Source organism: Anser anser, assembly GCF_964211835.1.
Source record: "Anser anser genome assembly, chromosome: 6".
NCBI lineage: Eukaryota > Metazoa > Chordata > Aves > Anseriformes > Anatidae > Anser > Anser anser.
Window position 1 is genome coordinate 23,440,446 of NC_139726.1, and position 15,916 is coordinate 23,456,361.

General features: G+C 40.7%; 2 protein-coding genes across 8 annotated transcripts in view; one reads left to right on the top strand and one right to left on the bottom strand.

Moving 5' to 3' along the window:
* LOC310901464 (uncharacterized protein) overlaps positions 1 to 15,916 on the bottom strand; it is a 425,578-nt gene that overhangs the window by 43,738 nt on the left and 365,924 nt on the right. The gene's annotated exons all lie outside the window — the stretch shown is intronic.
* LOC310901465 (uncharacterized protein) overlaps positions 1 to 15,916 on the top strand; it is a 102,824-nt gene that overhangs the window by 10,679 nt on the left and 76,229 nt on the right. Inside the window, exons 2-3 of the mRNA XM_083841084.1 lie at positions 10,991 to 11,180; positions 13,660 to 13,760. The gene's annotated coding sequence lies outside the window, so the exon portion shown is untranslated. The remainder of the gene's footprint in view (positions 1 to 10,990; positions 11,181 to 13,659; positions 13,761 to 15,916) is intronic.

Genomic DNA, 15,916 nt, shown 5'->3' on the forward strand with positions numbered 1-15,916 from the left:
TTTGGTTGGGCTTTCTGCCGTGACACAGAGACTCTCCACTTACATGTCAGTCCCCAAGTGCAGTGTGTGGCCACACGAATGGCTTCCTTGTGCTCCACGGGCTGAGACACCGCTTTTCTGTCAGGGTTTCCTTCAGATAAGAAACTATGGAAAGCAATACATCTTGTTCAAAACATCTGATAGAGCTGAAGTCATATAAAGCACTAATCACTAATTAATACAAATAAAAGAAACAATCTTTCATGGAGGTGGTAATAATAACACTCCAGAGCTTGTTCTAATCCATCTTTTTGTCAAACGAAGCACCAGGGAATTTGTCTGCCACAATCAGGGTATTTTCAGAGTCTCTGCTTCGATTCGCAATGTGGGTTTTAGAGCTGTTAACACAGGCCTCAGAATAAATAATCAAAAGGAACGATTTTTAAACTAATAAGCTAGGCTTTAATACACAGAGGAATTCTGCTATACTTTTATAAGCACTTGAGAACTAAATTTTCCAAATTAAGAAGCCCTTTTTTAACTTTACCTAGGAACTCTGAGTGTGACAGCATCCCATTGCACAAATCCTGGCAGTGCCCTTTCTTTCATTATAAGAACTGAAGGCAGCTGGGATATCGGGCTTCTACCCTCCTGCTCCAGAGAAATAGCACCTTCCATAACATCAGGCAGTCCCGAAACCCTTTAAATAGCACTGTATTCATTATATTTAGTGACAATTACACAAGTGACTTCCTGACTGCAAATATGATTCATTACTCTGCAGCAGAAGTAATACCTCTAATAGACTATGCATTGAGTTGACCCAAAATAGCTGCTGAGGAATATTTGTTCCTGAACTACTCCATGGATAGATTTTTTAAATGATTATAACCATATATAAGCAGAACAGATTATCCTGCCATGTAATTATTTGGCCCTACCCCTAAATCTTTATGTAAACTAAATTTCAAAAGTGAACAACAATAAGCAATGTTTAATAAGGAGTTTTTAGGTACAATTTATCTGGAACTTGCTGGGAGGTGATAAGTCCTATTTTAAATTAAAAAATCTGCATTCAGTGTTTAGTCACCCTTTAGCTCCATTATTTAGCTCCATCACTCTTCAAGTTAAAAAAAAAAAAATGAAGAAGAGAAAAAGAGAAATATAAGAGCAATTATTTCTTCTGCGTAAAGGGAGTAGAAACAGAGTATTTTCAACCCTGCTAGACCTGAGGACACAGCTCCTGCTCCCACCCCGCTCTGCAGTAATGCAGACCACAAGCCCTGCTGTAGACAGCACTACCCCAGGGCCTGCACCCCCGGCTTTACAGGGACAATGCTGCCGTGCTATTGATTTTGATGCCTACACACTGATGAACATGGGGTTTCAGGGCTTAGACAGATTAGGAAGAGTCCTCAAGAGATCATCACGCATCCATTCCCCTAGTGCAGAGCCCTAAACCATAAAAAAAGAGACCTATTTTACTTATGTGTGATCCCTGTCTTCCCAGGAAGAGGCTGCCCACAGGCTGCACTGAAGATCTTCAGGACATCCCCAGCAGAGCTCAGCCCTCCTGCGTGCCGCTGTGGCTCTGGCTCGCCCTGGCGCAGAGCTCCTCGGCACAACCTGTTCCTAAATGTGCCGCTGCAGAGTAAGGCAGGCAGCGGGGATGGTGCAGGTCCTGCTGCCACGGGACTTTTAGCACGGACAGGTGCCTGCCTTTGCTCCTTGACTGAGAGGAAAGTGCCCTCTGGAAGATTAAATTCTTCCTGTGGGTACTGAAACACCCGCCCTGCTCAATGCTTGGCTTCTCAGACAGCAAAGAGTAGGTGAGAATCAGCCTCTTACTGCCTCCCTGTCCTTGAAACCAATTGGATATTTTCCATGAACTTCAGGGAGGCCAAAATTTCATCTGTATTGTTTAGGATTTCACCACACAAGGCAGACTCAGGTACACACAAATGAGAACAAAAACAAAAACAAAAACCACCACCACCACCAAAACCCAAACCCACAACCCTATCAGTCTTCAAAAGAAGCTACGGAAATTCTCCATCCCATTTACATAGGTGATAATGAACACACGTGCAGCAATATTATTTCAGGTTCTTTCTTTTTTCTTTCCATAGCAGTTGCTCGGTGCAACCTCCCAGACAACAGCTGCTGCCAGAGAAAGCTGTGAGACCTGAGCTGTGCTTGATACTAAATTATCCAAGTGGTGGCTCTCAGTTCAGCTTTAAAATTTTTATTATTTTTTTCAGCTTCCTGTCCAAGCGCTGTTCCTGCTCTCTTGATTAGAGAACAGCAATTTGCACTAAGCCTCACCCCACGCAGTCTCTGATGCTGCTGCCGAAAAACGTCACTGACGAGGTCTCAAAGTAATCCCAGTGCCCCAGCATACCATGCATCTCTCTGTTCTGGCTTGTAAAATGGCAGTCTACAATGCCGGTATGTAATCTAAAAATCATCATAAGTAATAATTAAACATTAAATCAGATTAATTCCAGGCTTGTTTGCCCTTGATAATAATCCTATTAATTCTCTAGAGAGGAAAGCAAGACAATCATGAGAAAGCTAAGCACAGATAATTCCATAAAATGCACAGGAAATATTTCCAGTATTAATTTTGCAATATGGAATATTCATTTTGTGTTATGGTGGTGACATAAAATATGCAGCAGCAGCAACAGAGGAAAGTTGATGGACTGACAAAGCTGTTTCTCCTTAAAATGCAGATTGCTCTGGAGCAGTTAAGCTCAGTGCTGAGATGAGACTGCCTACACAGGCATTTTCAAAAGGCTCGTTCAAGGCTGACAGGCCACTTTCAGCTCTGATATGGGATCAAAATTAAAGCTTGGGATCACAGGAAAACCCAGCCAGACAGTGTGGGACAGCCTCAGAGAGGAGGTCTAGAAGAGCTCTCTTTGTGGCCTCGCAGGGTGTTCCCATGCTCGCTGTCTCCATATCAAAGATGCTGTGTTTATAGACAGCAATCTGCTGGTGCCAGGGAGCGACGGCCGTGTGATATATGGCCGTTGGCAAAATGATCCTGTCCGTGGGCCATCACTGGCTCTAATTAAAGGAAGACACAGGCTACTGAGTCAGGGTCCCTTTCATTGGAGCTGAGAGGACAGCAATCTCCACAAGAGCTGCAAAGGAGGACAGATTCATTTGACTGATTGCATGATGTGTGAATTAATGGTCAGGAAAAGAGCTATTATTGTGCTCTTACTGGTAGGCTGCCTCAGAAAGCTTTTGCTGTGCTATCTTCTTGAATGTGGAAACTAAAGCAATATATTCCTTGATTACATGACTATATTACAGATTTTTTTTTCTTTTTAAATTTTATTTCAAATTTTATTTTTTATTTTTTAATTTTATCTCTCTATACGTGTATTTGTGTATTATGGATGTGCATTGTCCATGAGCCATGTGTGCGACACTTTTTGCCTTTGCCAGCCCCTGCCTAAGGGCTGCAGGGTTATTTCAAGCCTTAAAGCCCAGCTGCTGGTGGGTCAGTCTCAGTGTCCCCCCTCTCAATTTCAACATGTGGGCAAGCCCGCTGCCCTGTTGCCTTGTCCTGCTGCTTTGGGCAAAGCAGGATTTGGGCTGCGATCTCTGCTTTTGGGGATGACAGCCTGAGCTGCTGTTTGCAGGCGAGGCAAATCCCGGTATGGCGTGCCTCTCCTGGATCAATTTTACAAGGCTGAGTGTCTAATACATAATGAATGTTCAATAAGCTCAAATACAAATACTTTGTAAGGAGCAGGCTGTTAGTCAAACAAATGCTGCTCTAACTTTTAAGATAGTCTTATTGTTTTATTGATGATGCGGGTGGCAGAGACAAAGCAAAGCAGGACACAATACAAAATGCAGCACCAAACTCTTTTGGCTCCTGGTCGTCTTTGCGTCTCCTTGTTTCTGGGGCTGGGAAAAGCTCACTAATTAAATCCTTGTAGCAAAGCTGGAGCTGCTGGGAAGAAAGGAGTGAAGAATAATTGCTATCAAATAGCACAGCAATGGCCAGGTGGCCCAGCATGTGTTTGACAGGTGGGAAAACCCTGTTCAAAACCTTGGTGTTGGGAGAACACTCATTTTTTAAGGGGGGAGGAGGGGGCTTAATTCTTAAGAAAACACACTATTCTTGGTGCATGTGAGAAATCCGGCTTCTTTCAGGATTTCTGTAATCCTTCAAAACTGGAGCAAGTTCCAGAGCTAAAATTAAATTCACAAGCTGCAGCAAGCTTGCAGGCTGGAATGAGCTTGCAAGCAACAACCTGCTTCCAACATTACATTTGAATGTATTGCTTACATTTCCAAGATCTTCAGGATCACAACAGACTTCTAGCTGGATCATGTGGCTTGCTTAATCTCTCGCCAGGAGCTGCTGGATCAAGCTGCAGAGGTTCTTTAGTGTGATCCTCTAATACAAGTGAGACTCATCAGTCCCACCCCACTCAAAGTACAGTGTCTGAATTTGCTTCTGTGGCAAACTTTTCCACTTTTGGCAGAACTCTGCTAGTAAGTGAAAGTCTCAGATAAGACAAAATGAACTCAACAAAAATGACAAGCCAGACTAATTCCTGGTCTCTAGTTTGCTACTTCTCTTCGGGAGTGGGCAGAAAATTCTAATATAAATAAGATACAAACCTCCACTAAGCCACCTGGCAACGACCTCCGTGGGCCTTTGGCTCCTGCTGAGCACAATGCTGAACACCAGTACTTCTGCGATGCCCCTGGAGGCAGCACAGTGCTGGAGCAGGTCAGCAAGGAAGCCTTTCAAACCTTCAGCCTAGTAGGTTTTTGAGGCTTGGCTATACAAAGCTCTGGCTGGCCTGGTTTGGAGATGGCAATAGACCTGATCTGAGCACGAGGCTGGACTACAGACATCAGTGGTTCCCTCCCACCATCAGCTCTGAGCCTTCAACTCTCTCTTAGTCCTTCACTGCTTGAGCTATCTAGAAATTTAGGAGGCAAACTTCTTGGTCACGAATTTCTTAAGAAATTCTCTCAAGGGTATACATGCAATTCCGTATTTCTTTAAGAAACGTGGCTACTTATCCAATAAACTAAACCCTTATTGATATCTTGCTTTCAGGAGCTCAGACAATAGCCTTTGTAAATGGATATATTAGCACTGATACAGACAAAGCCACTGGGGTTCTTAATCATATATTTTTATGTGATTAAAGCATATTAAACTGATAGCAGTCATTTAAATATTTAAATCAGTAGATCATACAAAGAAAAAGGAAAGATAAAGTTTTAAGACCTGGCTCAGCTTTATTGAATAGGTCTGTAAAGTGGTGCTTCTGGTTATTTGTGAAAGGAAAAGAGCTCACTTACTAAATTGTTTCTCATTTATAGCCAGCATAGGCTTAGGACTTGTATTTGTACGGCCAAAAATGTTATGAAAATCTGATCTGGTTGTGTAATCTGTAGAGAATGTCAACCTACAACAATTTTCTCAAGCCCATAGTACGTCTTGCAAGTGCAGAAGTGGTACCTGTGAGTATAACTTGAGAGTAATTGCTTTGTTTATATTTAAGGTGTTGCAAGTAAACTTGATTGAGATACTTGTTGAATATGTATACATATTTGGAAAAACATTCAAAGTATACTTTTTTATTTCATTTAACTTCCATGGAATTTACTTATATATCTAAAATTAAGCACACACTACAGTGCTCTGCTAGTTGAAGATGACACACATACACAATTTTGAATGTTATTTTTACAGGATGAAACCATATACAATTTGATATCATGTTCCTGAGCTTTGTGAATAAAAATTAAAAATCCCTGATAACAAATGCATATCTTTATTAACTGATGCTTTTAAAAATCATTTATATCTTCCGGTTAAAAATGCAGATAAAGTGAAGACGCACTGACAATATTTTGGCTTAGCAGTTCCCAACAGCCACTGATTTAGGAAAGGGTGCAAAATTCATGTTACTAACCTGTTGAGCAGTGCAGAGGTGAAGGGCAGCAGCTGCATGGTCACTGCAGCTTCACCGAGACAATGCTTTTGCCAAGATGCAGACGCTACCTCTAGTGACATCTACATGATTGCATTACTAAACATGACTGAATCTGTAAACTCACAGAAGCTGAATTACTTCAGTGTTTTTTTCCGATTTTTTTTTCTGTCCAATGCTTTTGCTGGAGACCTTGCTGAATGTGGTAGATTTTTCCCCAAGAATAGGATCAGACAGGCCCTGAGCAGCAGAACAAGTATCCTGACAACGTTCCTGTGCCAATGCATGGAAAAGCTTTTTTCAACATCTGCTTATTTTATTTTATTTTTTTAACAGGAAAAAATCAACCTATTTTTCTGTCAACTCATTATCAGGAATAGTCAAACATTTTTATTTGATTAAAAAATCATTGTGAGTCACAGCAAATCTCAGCTGTTCTGATTAAAAATTCAGAGAACAATAAACATGTCAGACCACAGTCTCGTAATGGCAAATATGAGGTGATTTTAACCATGCCAACACCTCTATGAAAAATGCAGAAATAAGATTATATATCTTCCTGTTTATTCAAAACAGTGTCAAAGTGCTGTAATTTCACTACATTCATTGTCAAAATGTCCCTTCTTGTGCACTTCCTAAAAGAAACCAGAATTACTTAATGTAGAAGGAAAGATTTAATAAAATACTTCCCTTGTTTTTACAATGTGCCTTCACTGAGAGTTACTGAGGACTCCTGAAATACCTATTGAAAAGCCAAAGCCGTTCAAATCACCTTAAGAATGTTATGTGTGTGCATGCACGTTTATACACAGGCTCAGTCAACATAGTAGGAATTCATACTTTTGCGATAAACTGGAATGGCAAGAAGAAAATACAATGAACTATACTTCAGAAGAAATACAAGGGAAAGAAGAAATATAAGGGAAGAATTAGATAAATACAATTTAGTGAATGTGTTACGAGAGGTATTTTCCCATTATCAACTTAGATCTTATTCATTCTCATTTGATGTTAACATCAGTTTTGCCATCACTACTTAACACTATGCAGTACTACAGCTAAATGCTGCTTCTTCAGGAGTCTGTTAATATAGAATGAACTTTTATATTGGAATATTTATATTGAATAGGTGCATATTGATTTTGCTTGTCTATGAACACAAATGCCTTCCTAGCAAGCAGAGACACCATGTTACTGTGAAGAAATATTTAAAACCACCTGTTTACAACATTTATTTTAGTAGCTTCTGAAAAAAAAACAAAACAAAACAAACAAAAAAACAACATATTTAAGCAATCACCATTAGGACATGGAATTTATTTTATCTCTGACAATTAAAAAGTCTTTTTTTTTTTTTTTTTTTCTTAAAGTCATGACTCCAGGGCTCTTCACAGCAGGGCCCTACAGAGTCAGAAACAAATCATTTGCAGCCATTGTATTCAGAGGTCTTATCACCTTTAGCTCTGGCTTCAGAACAAGGTCCAATACCAGAGCTGCATTTTGCTCATCCTCCTTTTTCAGCTGGTGCTCCAGGACTATCCGAGTCTCCCAACAAGCACCACGTACTCCCTGATTTAGATTGCTTATCTTTCATAATGATACAGAGCCAGTGCTGACCCTCCTTTCATTCCCAGACACCCTCACAACATGCTCCTGTGGCTACAAAAATGTTCATGCATACTTTAAAGCAATCTGGGGATGATTTATTCAGTGCACCTGCACGAGGCTTGAGGGAACATACTGCACCGCCCACAGCCTCCCAGGCGCACACATTCCCTCTCAGACTTCATGGTCATGACCCTGTCTCCTTCTCCCTCAGTTCTGGATTGCATATCTGAAATGTTTAGCAGGGAAACATGTCCAAGGGTGTTGGATAAGCAGCAGGGAGATGGGGCCAGGACGTGCTTCCTGGGTCTGGTGAAATCTGCTGCCATTTGCATTCGCTGCTCCATTGGTGTGCTGTCCTCTGGCTGTACGCTGAGCAGAGAGGGGGTGACAGTGCCTCATGTCTGTTACAGCACCTCTTGTCTCTCTGTGTTACGGCTGTCACTCTGACAGGGAGTTCGCTTGTTTGTCTATCACAAAGCTTGTGTGTGACATGTCTGCAAAGAGGAGGTGTAAAAGTGGCAACTTTGGGGAGAAACGGGGATGTGGCATCGGTACGGTGCCCTGAAATGAGAGCTGCTTTTGCCTTGATGCCTTAAAAAAGCAAAAGAAACGCCCTGGAAATCTTACAGGTCCTGCATCTGGCTCTGCGTGCAATCTTTCTTTCCTTCATTAACACTTTTGTCAGTTTGGATGAGTTAAAAAGGAAATCCCCTAAAATTACACAGCAAGATAGATAAAACGGGAAAGCGATGCTATCCCCTTGCTGATAGCACTTCAGCTAATGCACACATGCAAAAGGTTGGTGCTTTAACAAAGGAAGCTAGCAGATCTTTCAAGACTTCTTTGGACAACCTCTTTGAGGTATTAATCATATCAGTGTTTGCTCCATGAGGCTGTGTGCATTTCAGGCACCGTTCTTTCCTCCAATTCTTTAAACAAGGAAATACTTCTTTCCTAGTATTCAGAGGTCAAGTTTGGTCCCCTTTTGACACCTCAAATCCTTTCAATTTGCCTGCTGCTGCTAAGCTAAATGGTGGTGTGAGGTAATTTATTTGGGAGCAGGGTTAAAGTGTTAATGAGAACACCACATTTTTCTTAAGCTCAGCAGAACTGAAAGCAGAATTCTCAGCTGAGAGAGAGCAAAAAAGAAATCCTCAGCACATACTGGAGCCAAGAAGCATATGGAGCCATTTTAATCCACAGTTGTACAGCGTCTTCTCAGGTTTCAGTGAAGTAAATCTAAAGCGTAGTTTGAACCCTATACGTACAGGAAGTCCGTGCATTCGACATCACTATAAAAGCAGACTAATTGGAGCCCTACTCTAGTGAGGTGCTGAGAGCCTTCACCTCCACTTGGAGCCAAGAGGACGGGTAAGCTTAGCACCTTGAAGGATTAGGCTTCTAAATGTTCCTACTGCTGATAGCACATTTGCTAGGAGAATTGATTTGACAAGGGTAGCGATGTATGGCCATTAAATTGTTTGCAGATTTGACCTATCTGTCCATAATAAGAAATAATACCTGAAGTGCCATAACTCTGTCAAACATTTCAAAGGAATAGTTGTTCAAAGATCGAATCCATTATGTAATCTCATAATGTCAGATTAGGACATAAAACTATGGAACATGACACAGAGCAGTATTACAAGACATACTGTGTCAGAAATTATATAAACAATTTCTTCTGGCCCGCTCACATGTTATCAGTTTGAGTAGTGACTATGATGCATTTCAAATTTCTTCTGGCAGCTGGAGACAAAATGATGTGGCAAAAATGTGACTGGAAATATCATCCAGGGGCTCTTGAAAAAGTATTTTTCCACAGCAAAACACTACAGTTCCTGTTGTGGGGGAACATATGGGGAGAAGGGGAAAAGAGAAAGGAGGGCAGAACAATCAAAAACAAGGAGAGTGACTTTAACGACTGTGTGCCATTAAAGTGAACCAGAGCTCTCAGCTAACAGCCCTCCAATAATTCATAATAAAGAAAATGTAAAAATATGTTACCTAAAGCCAGTGCAAGGGTTTAGACTTACCCAATGCTTATGCCTACAATTCCATAAGCATCATTTTTCTCCATATGGATTTATTTTTATTACTTTCTATTTGTCTGGGTGTAAGACTACCTAGGAAAGATAAATATCTTTTACCTTGGTAAGATCTATCTGATCTCTGTTAAGTATAAAGCATATTGGAATTTGGGGAAATAGAAAAGCAAAATAAATTCCCACAAACTAAATCTAAAATCAAGACAGGTATAAAACACAGAGCTGAGAGGGGAAAAGGAAATAAACCTGCAATCAAATAAATAGTGATCTTCTTTTTGAGACTCATAATAAAGAAAAAATATTTTAACTTTCCTTAAGTGACAACTGGTGGAAAAAATAGGAAGCAGATAAAAAAAATAACATTGAGCATGCTAGGCTGGTGAACATCAGATGCAGCTTTCTTTTCTGTGATTTTTCTATTTAATCTTCATCTTTTTTATGACCTTATTCATTTGAAATAATGTATAAATGTATGTATGCTTATAAAAGAATATATGAATGTCATATGCAGCATTTTTGTGAATTGAAATTTAATCAAGCAGAAGCACTGGGCCCCTTTGTCATCTTCTGCCATGGCTGGCGCAGAATAGCAGAGCCCACGAAGCAGTGCTGTAACTGGAAAGCTCCTGATTTTTACTCCCATGTCCCACCTCCACCAGCCTGCCCCAATGACAGCACAAGGGAGGTTATAAAGAGACTATACCAGGACAGAGGCCTTGTGAAGATCTGCTCATCTCCCTTGGCAAAGCAGCATGTGGTGAAGGGGTTGCGGTTCTGCAGCACATCTCGGAGGAGCGGATGGCTCAGGCCTGTCAAAGCAGCACCAAGGCTCTCTGGGATCTGCCAGCCCTTCTCAGAGGAGCCTGCAGTGCAGCAGTGAAGTGGCACCCCAGGTACCACCCTGCTGGCCTTCCCTGGTGCTCTGCCTTGGGGAAAGGGTGACAGAAGAAGGATGCCAAGACACAGCTCTGTCGGGGACCAGCTGAGCGGACTCCGGGTTTTTGTCTTGCTTGTCTTAGCACAGCAAGCACCAAGCTGGTTGCACACCCCAGGAGCAGGAGTTTTTGGGAGAAACATGCAAGTGCTCCTCTGCTTGGCACAGCAGATATTAAATGGGTTTGTCTCCCTCTGTGAGCCATGTGGGCAGGCCCAGCATGGGTACACATCAAGCATGATGAGTGGAGGGGCTGGGAGCTTCTCTGCACTTCTGTACCCTCTGCAGGAGTTCTGCCCCTTGGCTTCCCCCTTCCCTGCAGGCTGCAGGGCCTGCTCCCTTGCTTTTCCCACAGGTAGCATCCTGCAGGCTGAATTTTGATTCTGCCCCAGGACAAACCAGTACAAAGTCAGCTTCCCATCCCCCCTCTCTCCGTGTAGGAATCGTGCAGAGCAGGGCTGTCAGGAAGCTGAGACTGGACTGTGCTGAGCAGCCTTAGCCTTGGTAGCAGCCCTTGCAGGATGCATCACACACCAGGAACGTCCGCGCCCTGTGACGATTCCCCATGGGCGGCTGCTGCCTGAAAGCTGTCAGTTAGCCAGCACCTCTGCATTAGCGGATGCTAACTGGGTCAGTATTACTTGCATTAGATGTAATCACGCTCTGTTCCCTCCTTTCTCTTCCTAATAAGTGGCTGCTTCCTTACATCCCTTCTGGTCAGCCCTGCCTGTCAAATGACATATCTGTCAAAATATGCATTATTCAAAAATGGACCTGTTGCCAGCTATGTGAGGCTGGGGGATGGGTTCATGTATCATATCACTCTTCCCTTCCATACATCTCAATTTCCTGCTTTCTGCATGATTAATGTACATTTGCTTCCCTCTACATAATGTAGACAGCAAAGAATGAATTATGCTGCTTCATTACATTAACTGGTAACATGTCTTTCCATACCTATATACTCTAATCACGGCTTTCTTGTGCCTTATGTTTGTAAATGAACTACATAGAAGGAGTAAACATAGAATAATAGCGTGCTATTATACCATGTAACATTCTCCTCAAATGTAACAAAAATCAGAGGGGGACAAAGAGGTGTTTCTCCTACTACAGAGTTAGTTTAATTTGTCTTCATAATTTTAAAGTTATCGCTGTCCTCACTATACATACATTTGATCTTTTATGTTGAATTTCAGTAGTTTTTACTAAATTCAAGGAACAGTAGATAGACATTTTCTGCATTTTATAGAAAATGAATAAAAGTAAGAACTAAGATGTACTTTAGAAATGCAGGCTATAAGAAATTGTTCACACATGGAGTGGTTAATCTCTGCCTAAGCTTAAATCTAAATAATACAAGCCAATATTGGCACTCTCAGACAAACTCCAGTATTGCATCTGGAAATAACAATATTATGCAGACTTGAAGATATTAGCAGCTTGAAAACAAAGAGCAATAGCAGATGCTATAAAATACACAGAATCAATCCTGCTTGGACATTTATTGCATTAATACTATTTTCAATTTATTTAGCAGCAAAGTGCTTTTATTACTGACTACTGACTACGTATGAGTGAGAATGGGTGTGGGTGTTGTACACACAAACGTGCATATTAGCTGCTTTGCCTGGCATAAACAAACCCTACGAGGATAGCAATAAACTGCTTTAACAACACATAGCATCATAAGGTACGCCATAAAGACACAGCGCAAGAGAATATTGATTCCAGAGATCAGTTGGAGTTTAGATACAGGGCATAAAGACAATATTAACCAAAGATGGTTGTGTTTAGAAAATTAGCACTAATAGCTTATCTTTGAGAAATTCAGTGGGGGCTTTAACCAGAAGCAAGAAACCAGCTGTTGGTTGCTGTTTGTCTTTTTTTCCCCACTTTTACTTCACAGAGCCTCCAGAAGCTTATGTAGAAAGAAAATCAATTAAATAAAAATGGACAATGATGAAGAAGTCAAGAGAGCAATTTTAAAATCAATACATTGCTTCAAAAGAAGCTCACAATGTAGCTGCAGAATATGGAATAGGAGCTTGACATACCATGCAGAAACAACACTGAGAACCAAAGGAATATCCCACAATACTTTCATATTTATCAGAAAGGATGGTATGGAAAGATTTGTAATAACCCCAGGCATTGTAAGCACATCAAATCGATCCTCTGTTGCCTATTCTAACTCCTAGAGGATAACCAGTGAAATTTCAGACATTAGGCCTTGTCTTTGAAGTAATAAATGGAAATGCTTGAGTTTAAAGAACCCAGAACTTCAAGAGTCAGCCAAGAATGAGCTCTTGTAGTAACTCAGGATCAGCACAAATATCACCCACTTCTGCTAAAAGTACAAGACATAATTTTCCAATTTTCAAATAAACACGTGGAACAGGCTTAAAAAAAAAAGAAAGAAAAAGCAACAATTAAAAAATAAAACTCTGCCAAAGCTAAATGTTCCATTATGCATGCAATTTTCTCCCCAAGGAGTGGGCTGAAGAAAGACCAAACCACATGTGAAATGTTAGTCATGTTGTTTGACGCACTTCTGGGTGGTTCTTAGATAGTGTGGTAAGGACCGTACAAGAGCTTATACAGACTAGTGGAGAAATCAAGGAAAAAACAAAACAACAACAAACAAATGAACTTCATCTTAATGTTTGCTTACAAGATGATGTGGGCAACTTTATGAAACCATCAGTGATTAAAGTCATTTAAATCATCATAAAATATGGTGATCGCAAAATATTTAACAGGAAACATGAACAGCAGAAAATGGTCTTCAGATAGGGAGAAACTTGCTGCAGTTAGCTATGCTTTAATGCTCCTAAAGTAGCAAACAGTACAACTCAGACCATGAAATTTCTTGACTTGCTTTGCTGTGTCAAAATTAAGGCAGAATTAAATGTGACTCAAGTAGTCAGGCAGAGTATTGAGCCAAAAAATTCTTAGCCATATTCACTTTTCATTTCAAAACCATTTCTGTTTTACTGCAAGTCTGTGATTCTGAAAACATAGCTCAAAAAGATTGCTCTAAAGAAATTCCTTTTTTTTTTTTTTCCTTTCTTTCTGTTCTTTCCTGCTGTGCAAAACATCTGTGTAGGGATATACCATGATGAGCATGAGGCGTGCAAATACAACTCAGAGCAACTGGCACTTCTGTCAACACAGCACTGAAAACACTGATGTCATTTGGTATTTGCGGTAAGCCCCAAATATTCCTCTTGCAGCAGAACATTTGTTGTCTTCTTCCTACGGAATTTCTGAACTGGAATCAGGACCAGCTACATCATATTTTATTTCTTCCCTTACACCAGGTTTTCTTTTTTGAATTCTTCAGTATCAAATGCACACAAGTTCACATCTGAACTTGAATATTTGGAAGTCTTACCTCTCCCTGAAAAGAGGCTCGTTGGCTTTTCTTTCAGCCGTTATTATTTGCAGATGAAAATTCTTGCTTGTGCTGATGAAACAAAGCAATGTTGTCATGTCTTCCCTTCAACCAATATAGTATTTTCATTAATTTTAGTCACAAAAAATATTTGTAATGAGAAATTTGAATTTAAATTCTTATTTTTCTGTAAGGTATGTTTATAAATCATTAAAATTAATTATTAATACTGTCACTACACTTTTAGAAATGGACATCACCAATGTCTTAGGTATTGTTTGGCTGAATTCTGTAGTGATGGTAAAGAGAGCATTGGACAAATTGAATCTTCAGCTCTCCTGTGGTTAATACCCTAGGAACCTCAAGGATTGTCATAATAAAAGCAACAGCAAAGGTGAAGGACAAATCTACTGTATGCTTTCTCTGACTGCTACCCTGAGATCAAGGCACTGCTGAGCTCTGTGCCAGTTGTCTCTGGACCAGGAAAAGCTGGTATAAGAATGTGAATGGGAAAATTGGAATTAAAAAAAATATTGGAGCTGTGTATGTGAGATTTCCAACATACTCAGAGGAGGTATACGCAGCTGGGTAGGCATCAACAAGTGTGTGAAGCTGGCAGAGTCATTACCAGGAAAACTTCAGCGTCCATCTGACTTCCTCCACAGCAGCCACGTGCTGAGCTCTGAATTGCTGCTGCTGCTGCTCTGCAGCACACACAGGGCTCATGGTCACAGGCAGTGCTGCTGCCCTGCACGTCGCACTTCCTTTCACTCTGTACACAGACCCATACTGCTTTCTCAAGCGAGAGTAAATTTGGAAATGAAGACTAGTAGCACCAGGGCTGTATCTTATGAGTCCCCAAGTAAATACTTGCAAAGGCTGCGTCTCTGCTTTGAAGACCTAATGGTCTGGGAGGAAAAAAGTTTTCACAGTTCTGGAGATTGGGCAAAATACAAAATTTACAGAACACACTGGGTTGAGCTCTGTCTTCTAACCCAAATTCACTGTAACCCACCAAAGCACCCCTTCTAGCAATGAGCTCTGCTACAATGAGCCCACAAATTTCTTAGACAAAGCTGGGACTGCTCTTTCGGACACTCTTTTGTCTATAACTGTGGTACGTATCACACCTTTGGAAGTATAATGATTGCAACAAATACAAGTTGATAAGGTACTCAAGGTCTTTGCTGGCTGCTTGCCAGTTAAATCCCTAGCAGGATTTAAGTTTGCTAGAATAAATACCAAAATATTTTCTGTAAAATATAATTCTGTTTGGAGTTCATTTGTGTATATATATATAAAGCTGCTGTCTGATTTATCAGGAATGAGCCTCACAGTTGATGTTCATGATCTGCTCATGCCAGCAATGGTTTCTTGGATTAACAAACTGACACCAGCAGAAACACACAGAATTTGAAAAAGCAAAAAGTCCCCAAAGACAAAATTAGTGTTATGTTTCAACATATACATTTCAGGCACTTGAAACTAGTCTGGCCTTTGCATATGCATCTGTGATTTGTGTATAGGAAACCAGGAAAATCAACAAAAGAAACCAGAACAAATTAATAATCCTCTCCTTCAGCAAATTAAACTTCACTCTGCTAAATTAGTTGACCTTCAAAGTTTGCCCCAGGGGAATGATGTGAGATTGGAGGGTTTGTCTGAAGAAACAAAGATGAAAACTGGGATGAAGAATGTGAGGTGGCTAGTGGAGTGGATGGGCCCTGAAAGGTTTGTTTAGTTACCTTTGAAAAAGTTCATTGAGAGGGAGCACTACCACCACCTCTGCATAAAGATAGATTTGGTCATGCCTTGTAATTTATGGTAAGGGGCTTAATTACCACAGTAAGAAAGTGTGATGAGAGGAGAAGGAAATATTCTTCACAACTCAGCACAAAGTATGCTGCATCAGCTCAAAGAGGGAACCAAAAAAGATGACTACAGAAATCTGCTATGTTTTTTTTTGAGA